We start from the raw sequence: 14,747 nt of genomic DNA, 5'->3' as shown, positions 1-14,747 counted from the left end.
GCAGGTTAGACTGACACACACACACACACACACACACACACACACACTGAAAGACCTCATCGCATGGCAGGTTAGACTGACACACACACACACACTGAAAGACCTCATCGCATGGCAGGTTAGACTGACACACACACACACTGAAAGACCTCATCGCATGGCAGGTTAGACTGACACACACACACACACACACACACACACACTGAAAGACCTCATCGCATGGCAGGTTAGACTGACACACACACACACACTGAAAGACCTCATCGCATGGCAGGTTAGACTGACACACACACACACTGAAAGACCTCATCACATGGCAGGTTAGACTGACTCTACCGTTAAAAACTTCAAGGTCACTTAGAAACGTCTTTGTTTTTGAAAGAAAAGCACATTTTTTGTCAATTAAAATAACATCAAATTGATCAGAAATACAGTGTAGACATTGTTAATGTTGTAAATGACTATTGTAGCTGAATGGAATATCTACATAGACGTACAGAGACCCATTATCAGCAACCATCACTCTTGTGTTCCAATGGCAAGGTTGTGTTAGCTAATCCAAGTTTATCATTTTAAAAGGCTAATTGATCATTAGAAAACCATTTTGCAATTATGTTAGCACAGCTGAAAACTGTTGTTCTGATTAAAGAAGCAATAAAACTGGCCTTGTTTAGACTAGTTGAGTATCTGGAGCATCAGCGTTTGTGGGTTCGATTACAGGCTCAAAAAGGCTAGAAACAAAGGACTTTCTTCTGAAACTCGTCAGTCTCTTCTTGTTCTGAGAAATGAAGGCTATTCCATGCGAGAAATTGCCAATAAACTGAAGATCTTGTACAACGCTGTGTACTACTCCCTTCACAGAACAGATCAAACTGGCTGAGTTGGAGGCCCCGGTGCACAACTGAGCAAGAGGACAAGTACATTAGAGTGTCTAGTTTGAGAAACAGACACCTCACAAGTCCTCAATTGGCAGCTTCATGAAATAGTACCCGCAAAACACCAGTCTCAACGTCAACAGTGAAGAGGCGACTCCGGGATGCTGGCCTTCTAGGCAGAGTTCCTCTGTCCAGTGTCTGTGTTATTTTGTCCGTCTTAATCACTTCTTGTTATTGGTCGCACTGCTTCCTGACACTAATCGCTTAACCCGGAAGCCAGCCGCACCAATTTGTCAGAGGTAACACCGTCCAACGGGGGCCCGGCCCGCCACAAGTAGTCGCTAGGCCACGAAGAGACAAAGAAATCCCGGCTGGCCCAAACCCTCCCCTAACCCGAACGACGCTGGGCCAATTGTGCGCCGCTCCAAGGGTCTCCCGGTCAGATGCTTACGACCATCCGCCATCCCTGTCCACATTGCACTAACAAAACCAGAACCTACTTGAAGGTAACAGCGCTCACTGTTGCCCCTAGTGGCTGGTTTCCACATCATCTCCCGACATCCCCAGACATGGATATTGTCTTAAAACAATTCCACATATTATCTTAGTAGAAACCCCGGGACCTTAAAGGGTTTGAATTAAGATGGGGACACTAAGCTGCATCTAGGCAACCAATCAGAATGGTACCAGTGGAGGTTGGTGTCACTTTAAATTGGAGGACAGGTTCATTGTAAATGGCTGCAATGGAATGAATGGAAATGTATCAAACACATCACAGTGATCCCGTCCTCTGATTTCTCTCTCCACCAGCCCCACTGATATGTATCTCTATATGGTATAAAGCCTGACTTTCCCTATTGTCTGAACAATAAACTGGGAGGATGGGGATCACTGTGTCATGGCATTTTCTTCTGGCCCTGTGGTCACCACTGTAAAAACACTGCAGCAGAACCATGTCTCTGAAGATGGTATTGTGAGAACAGGACACACAGGCTATGTCGTGTAATTGCCTGAGGTTACTCAGGTTACAAGGTTAGCTTTGAAAAACAGATTTTAAAAACATTGTATCACAGATTGATTCTAACTGGGCCGTATATAAGAATATTATATTTATATGTGAAAAGTGTGTAAATACTATTTTTATTGTCTATTAGTTTCTATATATATTGTATTCAGACCCTTTGACTTTTTCCAGATTTTGTAACATTATTCTAAAATATTTTAGATTCTTTTTATAAATCTCAACAATCTACACACAATACTCCATAATGAAATAGCAAAAACAGATTTTTAGAAAGGTTTGCAAATGTATTAAAAATATATATTTTTTAAACAGATACCTTATTTACATTAATATTCAGATGCTTTGCTATGAAACTCGAAATTGAGCTCAGGTGCATCCTGTTTCCATTGATCATCCTTGAAATGTTTCCACAACTTGATTGGAGTCCACATGGGGTAAATTCAATTGATTGGACATGATATGGAAAGACACACACCTGTCTATATAAGGTCCCACAGTTGACAGTGAATGTCAGAGCAAAAACCAAGCCACGAGGTTGAAGGAATTGTCCGTAGAGCTCCGAGACAGGATTGTGTCGAGGCACAGATCTGGGGAAGGTTACAAAAACATTTCTGCAGCATTGAAGGTCCCCAAGAACACAGTGGCCTCCATCATTCTTAAATGGAAGAAGTTTGGAACTACCAAGACTCTTCCTAGAGCTGGCCGCCTGGCCAAACTGAGCAATCGGGGGAGAAGGGCCTTGGTCAGGGAGGTGACCAAGAACCTGATGGTCACTCTGACTAGTGTGGAGATGGGAGAACCTTCCAGAAGGACAACCATCTCTGCAGCCCCCAACCAATCAGGCCTTTATGGTAGAGTGGCCAAACGGAAGCCACTCCTCAGTAAAAGGCACGACAGCCTGCTTGCAATTGGCCAAAAGGCACCTAAAGACTCTCAGACCATGAGAAACAAGATTCTCTGGTCTGATGAAACCAAGATTGAACTCTCTGGCCTGAATGTCAAGCGTCACGTCTGGAGGAAACCTGGCACCATCCCTACGGTGAAGCATGGTGGTGGCAGCATCATGCTGTGGGGATGTTTTTCAGCGGCAGGGACTGGGAGACTAGTCAGGATCGAGGGAAAATTAACGGAGCAAAGTACAGAGAGATCCTTGATGACAACCTGCTCCAGAGTGCTCAGGACCTCAGACTGGGGCGAATGTTCACCTTCCAACAGGACAACGGACCTAAGCACCCTGCCAAGTCAACGCAGGAGTGGCTTCGAGAGAAGTCTTTGATTGTCCTTGAGTGACCCAGCCAGAGCCCAGACTTGAACCCTATCAAACATCTCTGAAGAGACCTGAAAATAGTTCTGCAGCAAAACTCCCCATCCAACCTGACGGAGCTTGAGAATATCTGCAGAGAGGAATGAGAGAAACTCCCCAAATACAGGTGTGCCAAGCTTGTAGCGTCATACCCAAGAAGACTCTAGGCTGTAATCACTACCAAGGGTGATACAACAAAGTCCTTAGTAAAGGGTCTGAATGATATTTCATTTTTTATTTTTTATCAATGAGTAAAAATGTAAATTTGTTTTGCTTTGTTTTTATGGGGTATTGTGTGTAGATTGATGAGGGAAAAGAACAATTTAATCAATTTTAGAATAAGACTGTAACGTAACAAAATGTGGAATACAGTAAAGGGATCTGAATACATTCCGAAGGCACTGTACCTTGTATTTTTATTTGTTATTTCGAATTTTATGTAAAATCTTATGTTGCTCTTGTCTATAACTGTTCTGTACTTTGTCATGTGTTTGTACCACAGGAAGAGTAGCTGCTGCATGTGCAGTAGGTAATGAGGACCCTCATAAACTAAATGAATCCCCTCCCAGGTGATGCTAACGGAACACAACACAGAACCTGTGTTTGTAAAAGTTCCAGGGAGAAGCATTCTACAGTTTTAAAACATTCTACAGTTTTAAAACATTCTACAGTTCTGAAGCATTCTACAGTTCTAAATCATTCTACAGTTCTGAAGCATTCTACAGTTCTAAAACATTCTACAGTTCTAAAACATTCTACAGTTCTAAAACATTCTACAGTTCTAAAACACTCTACAGTTCTAAAGCATTCTACAGTTCTAAAACATTCTACAGTTCTAAAACATTCTACAGTTCTAAAACATTCTACAGTTCTAAAACATTCTACAGTTCTAAAACATTCTACAGTTCTGAAACATTGTTCAGTTCAAAAACATTCTACAGTTCTAAAACGTTCTCCAGTATTAAAGCATTCTACAGTTTTAAAACATTCTACAGTTTTAAAGCATTCTACAGTATTAAAATATTCTACAGTTCTAAAGCATTCTACAGTTCTAAAACATTCTACAGTTCTAAATCGTTCTACAGTTCTGAAACATTCTACAGTTCAAAAACATTCTACAGTTCTAAAACGTTCTCCAGTTCTAAAACGTTCTACAGTTCTAAAACATTCTACAGTTCTAAAACATTCTACCGTTCTAAAACATTCTACAGTATTAAAACATTCTACAGTTCTAAAGCGTTCTACAGTTCTAAAACATTCTACAGTTCTAAAACATTCTACAGTTCTAAAACATTCTACAGTTCTAAAACATTCTACCGTTCTAAAACATTCTACAGTATTAAAACATTCTACAGTTCTAAAACATTCTACAGTTTTAAAACATTCTACAGTATTATAGCGTTCTTTTCCAAAGTTCTAGTTTGTAATGAAATCGGTGAGTAAAATAACAGCAGGGTTCTTCTGCCTGCTCTGCACCCTCAGAAAGCCTGGAGGGAGTGTTTACACACCGACACACACGGCAGAGCTTTAATCAGCTCATTGTAGCACAGCCTCTGAGATCAATAACCCCCCCCCCCCCCCTCTCTTCCTTCTCTCTCCCTCTCCTGTTCTCTTTCACACTAACTTTGTTCCTGGGAATATTGTTATGTCCGCGGGGAATGAAACAAGCTCTAATCTTCCGGTTTTTAACTGTCCAAATATAAACCTGGTGTCAGGAATGTTGTATCGGTCTATAGGGAAACACAACAGGGCGTTTTGTTATTTCAGGGAATCCACAATGTATACACACACACACACACACACACACACACACACACACACGCACACACACACACACACACACGCACCATTTGCACCATTTGTTATTTCAGCTAATGATACACAGTATGCTCCATGCCTGCTTTAGTGTATTAGTAGTGGTTGTTCACTAATTGGTTGTGTACTAGAAATGCAGCAGGCTATGACGCACACACACACACCCACACACACACCCACACACACACACAGACCCACACCCACCCCCACACCCACTAGTGCTCAGCGATGAAATGAAATGTCAGTTAAATTATTTGAATTCCATTTGGTTTTGTTTTCTGTGAGCTTGATGTGTAGTTTCTGTAGAGATAAATCAGATCAATCCTGAACTGTGCCGTGTAGTAGGGAGTTGTAGTTTCTGTAGAGATAAATCAGATCAGCCTGAACTGTGCCGTGTAGTAGGGAGTTGTAGTTTCTGTAGAGATAAATCAGATCAATCCTGAACTGTGCCGTGTAGTAGGGAGTTGTAGTTTCTGTAGAGATAAATCAGATCAATCCTGAACTGTGCCGTGTAGTAGGGAGTTGTAGTTTCTGTAGAGATAAATCAGATCAATCCTGAACTGTGCCGTGTAGTAGGGAGTTGTAGTTTCTGTAGAGATAAATCAGATCAGTCCTGAACTGTGCCGTGTAGTAGGGAGTTGTAGTTTCTGTAGAGATAAATCAGATCAGTCCTGAACTGTGCCGTGTAGTAGGGAGTTGTAGTTTCTGTAGAGATAAATCAGATCAGTCCTGAACTGTGCCGTGTAGTAGGGAGTTGTAGTTTCTGTGGAGATAAATCAGATCAGTCCTGAACTCTGCCGTGTAGTAGGGAGTTGTAGTTTCTGTAGAGATAAATCAGATCAGTCCTGAACTGTGCCGTGTAGTAGGGAGTTGTAGTTTCTGTAGAGATAAATCAGATCAGTCCTGAACTGTGCCGTGTAGTAGGGAGTTGTAGTTTCTGTAGAGATAAATCAGATCAGTCCTGAACTGTGCCGTGTAGTAGGGAGTTGTAGTTTCTGTAGAGATAAATCAGATCAGTCCTGAACTGTGCCGTGTAGTAGGGAGTTGTAGTTTCTGTAGAGATAAATCAGATCAATCCTGAACTGTGCCGTGTAGTAGGGAGTTGTAGTTTCTGTAGAGATAAATCAGATCAATCCTGAACTGTGCCGTGTAGTAGGGAGTTGTAGTTTCTGTAAAGATAAATCAGATCAATTCTGAACTGTGCCGTGTAGTAGGGAGTTGTAGTTTCTGTAGAGATAAATCAGATCAGTCCTGAACTGTGCCGTGTAGTAGGGAGTTGTAGTTTCTGTGGAGATAAATCAGATCAGTCCTGAACTGTGCCGTGTAGTAGGGAGTTGTAGTTTCTGTAGAGATAAATCAGATCAGTCCTGAACTGTGCCGTGTAGTAGGGAGTTGTAGTTTCTGTAAAGATAAATCAGATCAACCCTGAACTGTGCCGTGTAGTAGGGAGTTGTAGTTTCTGTTTTTTCAATTCCACTTTTTATTGTAAAAGATAAATTATTAAATATAAATATCATCAAACCATTCTAAATAACAGGATGCTCTGACAACAACAACAACAACAAACATAAATTGGTGACCTAACAGTTAGACTTGTTTACAATGTACGACATCTCTGGTGAGTAGATGGGAGAAATGTGGCATTGTTTAGAAAAAAGACATGCGTGTCAGCTAAGCTAACAGCAGCTCTTTATGATGGCGGCCATGTTGGTTTATGTTTGACAACCGAAAACTCCCTAATCCCAGAATGCCATTCACTATAAGACGCAAATAAACAAAGTCAAAGATGGCTGCCTGAAAAAAAATGTGAACTTAGTTTGGCCGCTTTTCATCATATTGCAAATCTTCGATTATTACAGTGGGTGTATACAGGAACCGGAACACATGACTTGACAAGTCCTTTACAGTTTTCTGTCAAATCACAAAGCCAGTATAATGTTTTCCCCTCACAGATCATCACCCCAAATTACAAAGCCTACAGCCTAGCCTAACCGTAGCGCCAAAGATAAACAGGGTTGCCAGATTTTGGTGAAACCGTTTTATAGGGGTTTGTGGGAGAGTTTTATTTTTAGGGGATTTCAAGTCCATGGAGGGTAGAAATGGGGGAAGGTATCGTGGGGGGATACAATGCAGGAAATATTACTATGATGGGGGATTTATCATTAAATTGGGGGCAAATACAGGAGAAGATTATAAGTTACATAAAACCCCTTGAAAAGGGGCTGCGGTCTGAACTGGCAACCCTGAGTAACGATAGTTACATTCTAAGTCAGTCGAGGGAACCACCCCTTCATCTCGTTTTGTTAAAACGTCTTTGGTCTGACAGACATTTACGTGACAACCAGAATGCGTTGTATGATATCAACAAACATGGCGTCACACTGCTAGCATTTAGCTTAGAATTAGCTCTTCATAATCAGTACATCCCTAGAAAAAAGTATTGTGTTGTGCGAGTACTTTATCTGGGGAAACACTGGAGGTGCTTGGACTCTCGTCAAAGAGAGAAGTTAGTCCGGATCAGTAAAGCCTCAAGCATAAATTGGAAATCTTCGACTTCTGTGCATTCAAAACAACTGGTAACTCTGGGGGGGGGGGGGGGGGGACATTTTTTTTGTTCCAATTGGGAAAAATCGTTATGATCGGTCATCCAACTCGGAATTCCAACTCGGGAACTCTGTCCTCTTTCTAGAGCTCTGACTTTCCGACTTTGAAGATCACTGACGTAATGATTTGACCTCGTATTTTTCCGAGTTCACAGTTGACTTGAACACGGCATAACTGTCCTGTTCCATAACAATCACATTTTGGAGTGCATTCTGACATCACACGCATAAAAAAAACAACCTGGAACTCACGAGTGAAAAGGCTAAACTTGTCTGGTCTGTGCAGAGACACGGAGGCTCAGAGAACACGCCATCCAGAAGGATCGCAAGCACTTGATCTATGATTGATAGTTGGTATTAATTAAATGCCTTATTCATTTTGAAGAACTAGTTAAATAGTGATAGTGTCAGAGAGCTTAGACAGCAGGTCCTATATGAGATGGTGACTTGGAATTAAATAATAGTCATCAAATATATATTTTTGTTTTTACTAAAGTAATGTGCATAAATGATGGTTAATAAATGATAAGCAGTAATGGACAGACACAACCATCATGGGATTTTTAGTTCATTGTTTTATTCTGTGTTGTTAAAGCATTCAACCCACATAATGCATAGTGCATTTAATGTATAAAACAAGATAAACATTGAAACCCGATATCCGTGATAATTATTTTATAATCGAACCGAAACCGAACCAATCCTCAAAAAGCTCTACTCGCTCAACACACACACACACACACACACACACACACACACACACACACACTCTTTATTTTAATTGGTGTGTTTTCTTCTATATCAAAATAGGTGATTGTTGTGTTTTACCATTTCTTGCTGAGCACTTGAATGTGAACAGTCTCCTCTAGAAGAAAGTAGATGTCTACCTCGTTCCCTAGTCTAGGGGACTCACACAGAGTAGATGTCTACCTCGTTCCCTAGGTGACCCATACAGAGTAGATGTCTACCTCGTTCCCTAGGTGACCCATACTGAGTAGATGTCTACCTCGTTCCCTAGGTGACTCATACAGAGTAGATGTCTACCTCGTTCCCTAGGTGACTCATACAGAGTAGATGTCTACCTCGTTCCCTAGGTGACCCATACAGAGTAGATGTCTACCTCGTTCCCTAGTCTAGGGGACTCATACAGAGTAGATGTCTACCTCGTTCCCTAGTCTAGGGGACTCATACAGAGTAGATGTCTACGTCGTTCCCTAGTCTAGGGGACTCATACAGAGTAGATGTCTACCTCGTTCCCTAGGTGACCCATACAGAGTAGATGTCTACCTCGTTCCCTAGTCTAGGGGACTCATACAGAGTAGATGTCTACCTCGTTCCCTAGTCTAGGGGAATCATACAGAGTAGATGTCTACCTCGTTCCCTAGGTTACTCATACAGAGTAGATTGTCTACCTCGTTCCCTAGTCTAGGTGACCCATACAGAGTAGATGTCTACCTCGTTCCCTAGGTTACTCATACAGAGTAGATTGTCTACCTCGTTCCCTAGTCTAGGGGACTCATACAGAAATATATTTGTGTTAGCTCCATTCACGCACACACACAGAGACACAGATGCATGCACACTCGCATTCACACACACACAGAGACACACACACACCCACAGAGACACAGAGGCATGCACACTCGCACTCACACACAGAGACAGACAGACACAGAGGCATGCACACTCGCGCTCACATACAGAGACAGACAGACACAGAGGCATGCACACTCGCGCTCACATACACAGAGAGACACACACGCCCACAGAGACACACACAGAGACACAGAGGCATGCACGCTCATACACACACCCACACAGAGACACACACACTCCCACAGAGACACACACAGAGACGCAGAGGCATTCACACTCGCGCTCACACACAGAGACACACACACAGAGAGACACAAGGGCATGCACACTCGCGCTCACACACACACACACATTTAGCGTCATTTTATTTTTAGAGCTGTGACATGCTCTCCTCCTCCTGGGATCTCTGTGGAGTCGTAACCTCTTTAACAACGTACCTTCAGAAAACACTGTTCTTTTGAGTTGACAGGTTGGGGGGGGAGTTTCTCTTTTCCCCTCCAATTAGAGTTCTGCAATGTGCCGCTGTTGACTTTCCCTCTGTTTGACTTTGACATGATTTAGTCATCTGAGTGGTTGATGAATAGCCGTCAATACTGTGACGGTTTCCTGTTGTGCGTGTGGTTTATTGGGGTCAGAAGATGTCACCGGTGTCTCTATCCATCTCACGTGGCAGCAGTGCTGCTGGGTAATTCACTGAAAGACACGTTCACTTTCAGAATGAGGAAGTTGAGGAGGGAATTTAAAAGGAATAGTAAACTAATTTTTAGACGACATATACAACAATCGATTGATTGATTAACAGGGATGCTACACTTCCTTTTAGAGGAGGTGTACCATATAACAAGTAGGGTTCAAGTCTTGCTGACTATTTTCAAAGATCTCCTCTTGTTGAAGACACAGTATATTTCGTCAGAAACATCAGGTCAGACATGTTCTTTAGTTTTAGACAGAAACATCAGGTCAGACATGTTCTTTAGTTTTAGACAGAAACATCAGGTCAGACATGTTCTTTAGTTTTAGTCAGAAACATCAGGTCAGACATGTTCTTTAGTTTTAGTCAGAAACATCAGGTCAGACATGTTCTTTAGTTTTAGACAGAAACATCAGGTCAGACATGTTCTTTAGTTTTAGTCAGAAACATCAGGTCAGACATGTTCTTTAGTTTTAGACAGAAACATCAGGTCAGACATGTTCTTTAGTTTTAGACAGAAACATCAGGTCAGACATGTTCTTTAGTTTTAGACAGAAACATCAGGTCTGACATGTTCTTTAGTTTTAGACAGAAACATCAGGTCAGACATGTTCTTAAGTTTTAGTCAGAAACATCAGGTCAGACATGTTCTTTAGTTTTAGACAGAAACATCAGGTCAGACATGTTCTTTAGTTTTAGACAGAAACATCAGGTCTGACATGTTCTTTAGTTTTAGACAGAAACATCAGGTCAGACATGTTCTTTAGTTTTAGTCAGAAACATCAGGTCAGACATGTTCTTTAGTTTTAGTCAGAAACATCAGGTCAGACATGTTCTTTCGTTTTAGACAGAAACATCAGGTCAGACATGTTCTTTAGTTTTAGTCAGAAACATCAGGTTAGACACAGCACACACACACACACAGCAGACACACACACACACACACACTTACACTTACGTCTGTTAGAGAGGAGAACAGAGCTGTCTCTCTCTGCCAGGGATCTTGTTTGTCTCCTAATGTCAGATGTCTGTTAGAGAGGAGAACAGAGCTGTCTCTCTCTGCCAGGGAGCTTGTTTGTCTCCTAATGTCAGACGTCTGTTAGAGAGGAGAACAGAGCTGTCTCTCTCTGCCAGAGAGCTTGTTTGTCTCCTAATGTCAGACGTCTGTTAGAGAGGAGAACAGAGCTGTCTCTCTCTGCCAGAGAGCTTGTTTGTCTCCTAATGTCAGACGTCTGTTAGAGAGGAGAACAGAGCTGTCTCTCTCTGCCAGAGAGCTTGTTTGTCTCCTAATGTCAGACGTCTGTTAGAGAGGAGAACAGAGCTGTCTCTCTCTGCCAGAGAGCTTGTTTGTCTCCTAATGTCAGACGTCTGTTAGAGAGGAGAACAGAGCTGTCTCTCTCTGCCAGGTAGCTTGTTTGTCTCCTAATGTCAGACGTCTGTTAGAGAGGAGAACAGAGCTGTCTCTCTCTGCCAGAGAGCTTGTTTGTCTCCTGAAGTCAGACGTCTTTTAGAGAGGAGAACAGAGCTGTCTCTCTCTGCCAGGGAGCTTGTTTGTCTCCTAATGTCAGACGTCTGTTAGAGAGGAGAACAGAGCTGTCTCTCTCTGCCAGGGAGCTTGTTTGTCTCCTAATGTCAGACGTCTGTTAGAGAGGAGAACAGAGCTGTCTCTCTCTGCCAAGGAGCTTGTTTGTCAGATGTGTTTAATGAGACAAACGAAGGAGAAAATCTGCTCTAGTAAAACCCTAAACCGGGGGAATGAAATGGAAATGTGCAAACCTATGTGATAGATGTCATCCTGGAGTACCCATCGTAGTCAGCCAATTAGAGAACGGTATCAACACACATGCTGCCTTACCAAGCAAAAAGGCAGTAACTGCTGTTCGCGTGGAACCTAGAAAAATGTATTTGATTCACCTTGGTTAAATAGTAACTTTATCCAGTTACTGCTAAACATGACCCTCCATTTTCCTCCTGAACACAATACAATAGAGGCAGGATACTTGTCCACATGATTAAGTATGTGTTTCATGTAGCAAAAAAAATGACATTAACTCATTTTCGACACCAATGAGCAGTTTCTGCCTTTTTTGCTTGGTAGGGCAGCACAGGCTGAACACACAGTAGTATAATAGTAATGTGTCCCATTTAGCAGACTCTTTTATTCAATAATGTGTCCCATTTAGCAGACTCTTTTATTCAATAATGTGTCCCATTTAGCAGACTCTTTTATTCAATAATGTGTCCCATTTAGCAGACTGTTTTATTCAATAATGTGTCCCATTTAGCAGACTCTTTTATTCAATAATGTGTCCCTTTTAGCAGACTCTTTTATTCCAAGTGTTATACAGTTTACACACGGATGGTCCCGGGATTCGAACTCACTATCAGGGCGTTGCAAGCTTCATTCTACCAACTGAGTTACAGAAGACCCACAGGAACATGACAAATAGCACATTATCTGTAAACCAAGTGATGGACAGCATATGGGTCAGTGTAGTTACTGTAGATAGACAGCATATGGGTCAGTGTAGTTACTGTAGATAGACAGCATATGGGTCAGTGTAGTTACTGTAGATAGTATATGGGTCAGTGTAGTTACTGTAAATAGACAGTATATGGGTCAGTGTAGTTACTGTAAATAGACAGTATATGGATCAGTAGTTACTGTAGATAGACAGTATATGGGTCAGTAGTTACTGTAGATAGACAGTATATGGGTCAGTAGTTACTGTAGATAGACAGTATATGGGTCAATAGTTACTGTAGATAGACAGTATATGGGTCAGTGTAGTTACTGTAAATAGACAGTATATGGATCAGTAGTTACTGTAGATAGACAGTATATGGGTCAGTAGTTACTGTAGATAGACAGTATATGGGTCAATAGTTACTGTAGATAGACAGTATATGGGTCAGTAGTTACTGTAGATATACAGTATATGGGTCAGTAGTTACTGTAGATAGATAGTATATGGGTCAGTGTAGTTACTGTAGATAGACTGCATATGGGTCAGTATAGTTACTGTAGATCGACAGCATATGGGTCAGGTTAGTTACTGTAGATAGACAGTATATGGGTCAGTAGTTACTGTAGATAGACAGTATATGGGTCAGTGTAGTTACTGTAGATAGACAGCATATGGGTCAGTGTAATTACTGTAAATAGACAGTATATGGGTCAGTAGTTACTGTAGATAGACAGTATATGGGTCAGTAGTTACTGTAGATAGACAGTATACGGGTCAGTAGTTACTGTAGATAGTATATGGCTCAGTATAGTTACTGTAGATAGACAGTATATGGGTCAGTGTAGTTACTATAGATAGACAGTATATGGGTCAGTAGTTACTGTAGATAGACAGTATATGGGTCAGTAGTTACTGTAGATATACAGTATATGGGTCAGTAGTTACTGTAGATAGACAGTATATGGGTCAGTAGTTACTGTAGATATACAGTATATGGGTCAGTAGTTACTGTAGATAGATAGTATATGGGTCAGTGTAGTTACTGTAGATAGACAGCATATGGGTCAGTGTAGTTACTGTAGATCGACAGCATATGGGTCAGTGTAGTTACTATAGATAGACAGTATATCGGTCAGTAGTAACTGTAGATAGACAGTATATGGGTCAGTAGTTACTGTAGATATACAGTATATAGGTCAGTAGTTACTGTAGATAGATAGTATATGGGTCAGTGTAGTTACTGTAGATAGACAGCATATGGGTCAGTATAGTTACTGTAGATCGACAGCATATGGGTCAGTAGTTACTGTAGATAGACAGTATATGGGTCAGTAGTTACTGTAGATAGTATATGGCTCAGTATAGTTACTGTAGATAGACAATATATGGGTCAGTGTAGTTACGGGTAGATAGACAACATATGGGTCAGTGTAGTTACTGTAGATAGACAGTATATGGGTCAGTGTAGTTACTGTAGACAGACAGTATATGGGTCAGTGTAGTTACTGTAGATAGACGGCATATGGGTCACTGTAGTTACTGTAGATAGACAGCATATGGGTCACTGTAGTTACTGTAGATAGACAGCATATGGGTCAACGTAGTTACTGTAGATAGACAGCATATGGGTCACTGTAGTTACTGTAGATAGACAGCATATGGGTCAGTGTAGTTACTGTAGATAGTGTAGCAGTAGTGACAGTACCATACACCTTTCCCATAGTGCACTACTGTTGACCAGGGCACTTAGGGTGAAAGGCTGATATTTGGTACACATACCTAATCCTAGAGTTGAGAAGGGTCCATAATGTGTCCAAACAGAAACCTCTGTATCAACGGATCCTCTGCGGTCATTTACCTACATGTACAAAGTGGTACATTGTGTTGGCGTTGCCAGGCCACATGTGTTGAATCAGATTAAAGGCCTGTCTCAGCATCAGGAGGTGTTCTAGAATGTGCAGGTCTTCTATCTGCAGTAACCTAACAGGATTCTGTCACCTAGGGTAATCGTATTCTAATGTGTTGCCATGCCACCACCGTGCTGTTATATCATCCCCTTCCTGATGATGATACTATAAAAAGACACGGGTATCCTGGGAAACGGTGCGGATCTTGCCACAGCACTTTCTCTCCTTCAAGCTCTCTCTCTCTCTCTCGCTGTCTCTCTCTCTCTCTCTCTCTCGCTGTCTCTCTCTCGGTCTCTCTCTCTATCTCTCACTGTCTCTCTCTCTCTCGCTCTCTCACTGTCTCTCTCGCTCTCTCGCTCTCTCTCTCGCTGTCTCTCTCTCGCTGTCTCTCTCTCTCTCGCTGTCTCTCTCTCTCTCTCTCTCTCTCTCTCTCTCTCTCTCTCGCTGTCTCTGTCTCTCTCTCTC

General features: G+C 41.8%; 1 protein-coding gene across 8 annotated transcripts in view; it reads left to right on the top strand.

The window, feature by feature from the left end:
- LOC139381119 (dedicator of cytokinesis 1) overlaps window positions 1-14,747 on the top strand; it is a 547,069-nt gene that overhangs the window by 484,833 nt on the left and 47,489 nt on the right. The window lies entirely within an intron of this gene.

Source organism: Oncorhynchus clarkii, chromosome 23 (genome assembly GCF_045791955.1).
Source record: "Oncorhynchus clarkii lewisi isolate Uvic-CL-2024 chromosome 23, UVic_Ocla_1.0, whole genome shotgun sequence".
Classification (NCBI taxonomy): Eukaryota; Metazoa; Chordata; class Actinopteri; order Salmoniformes; family Salmonidae; genus Oncorhynchus; species Oncorhynchus clarkii.
The sequence above is the reverse complement of the archived record's forward strand: the minus strand, read 5'-3'. Positions and strand labels throughout refer to the sequence as shown.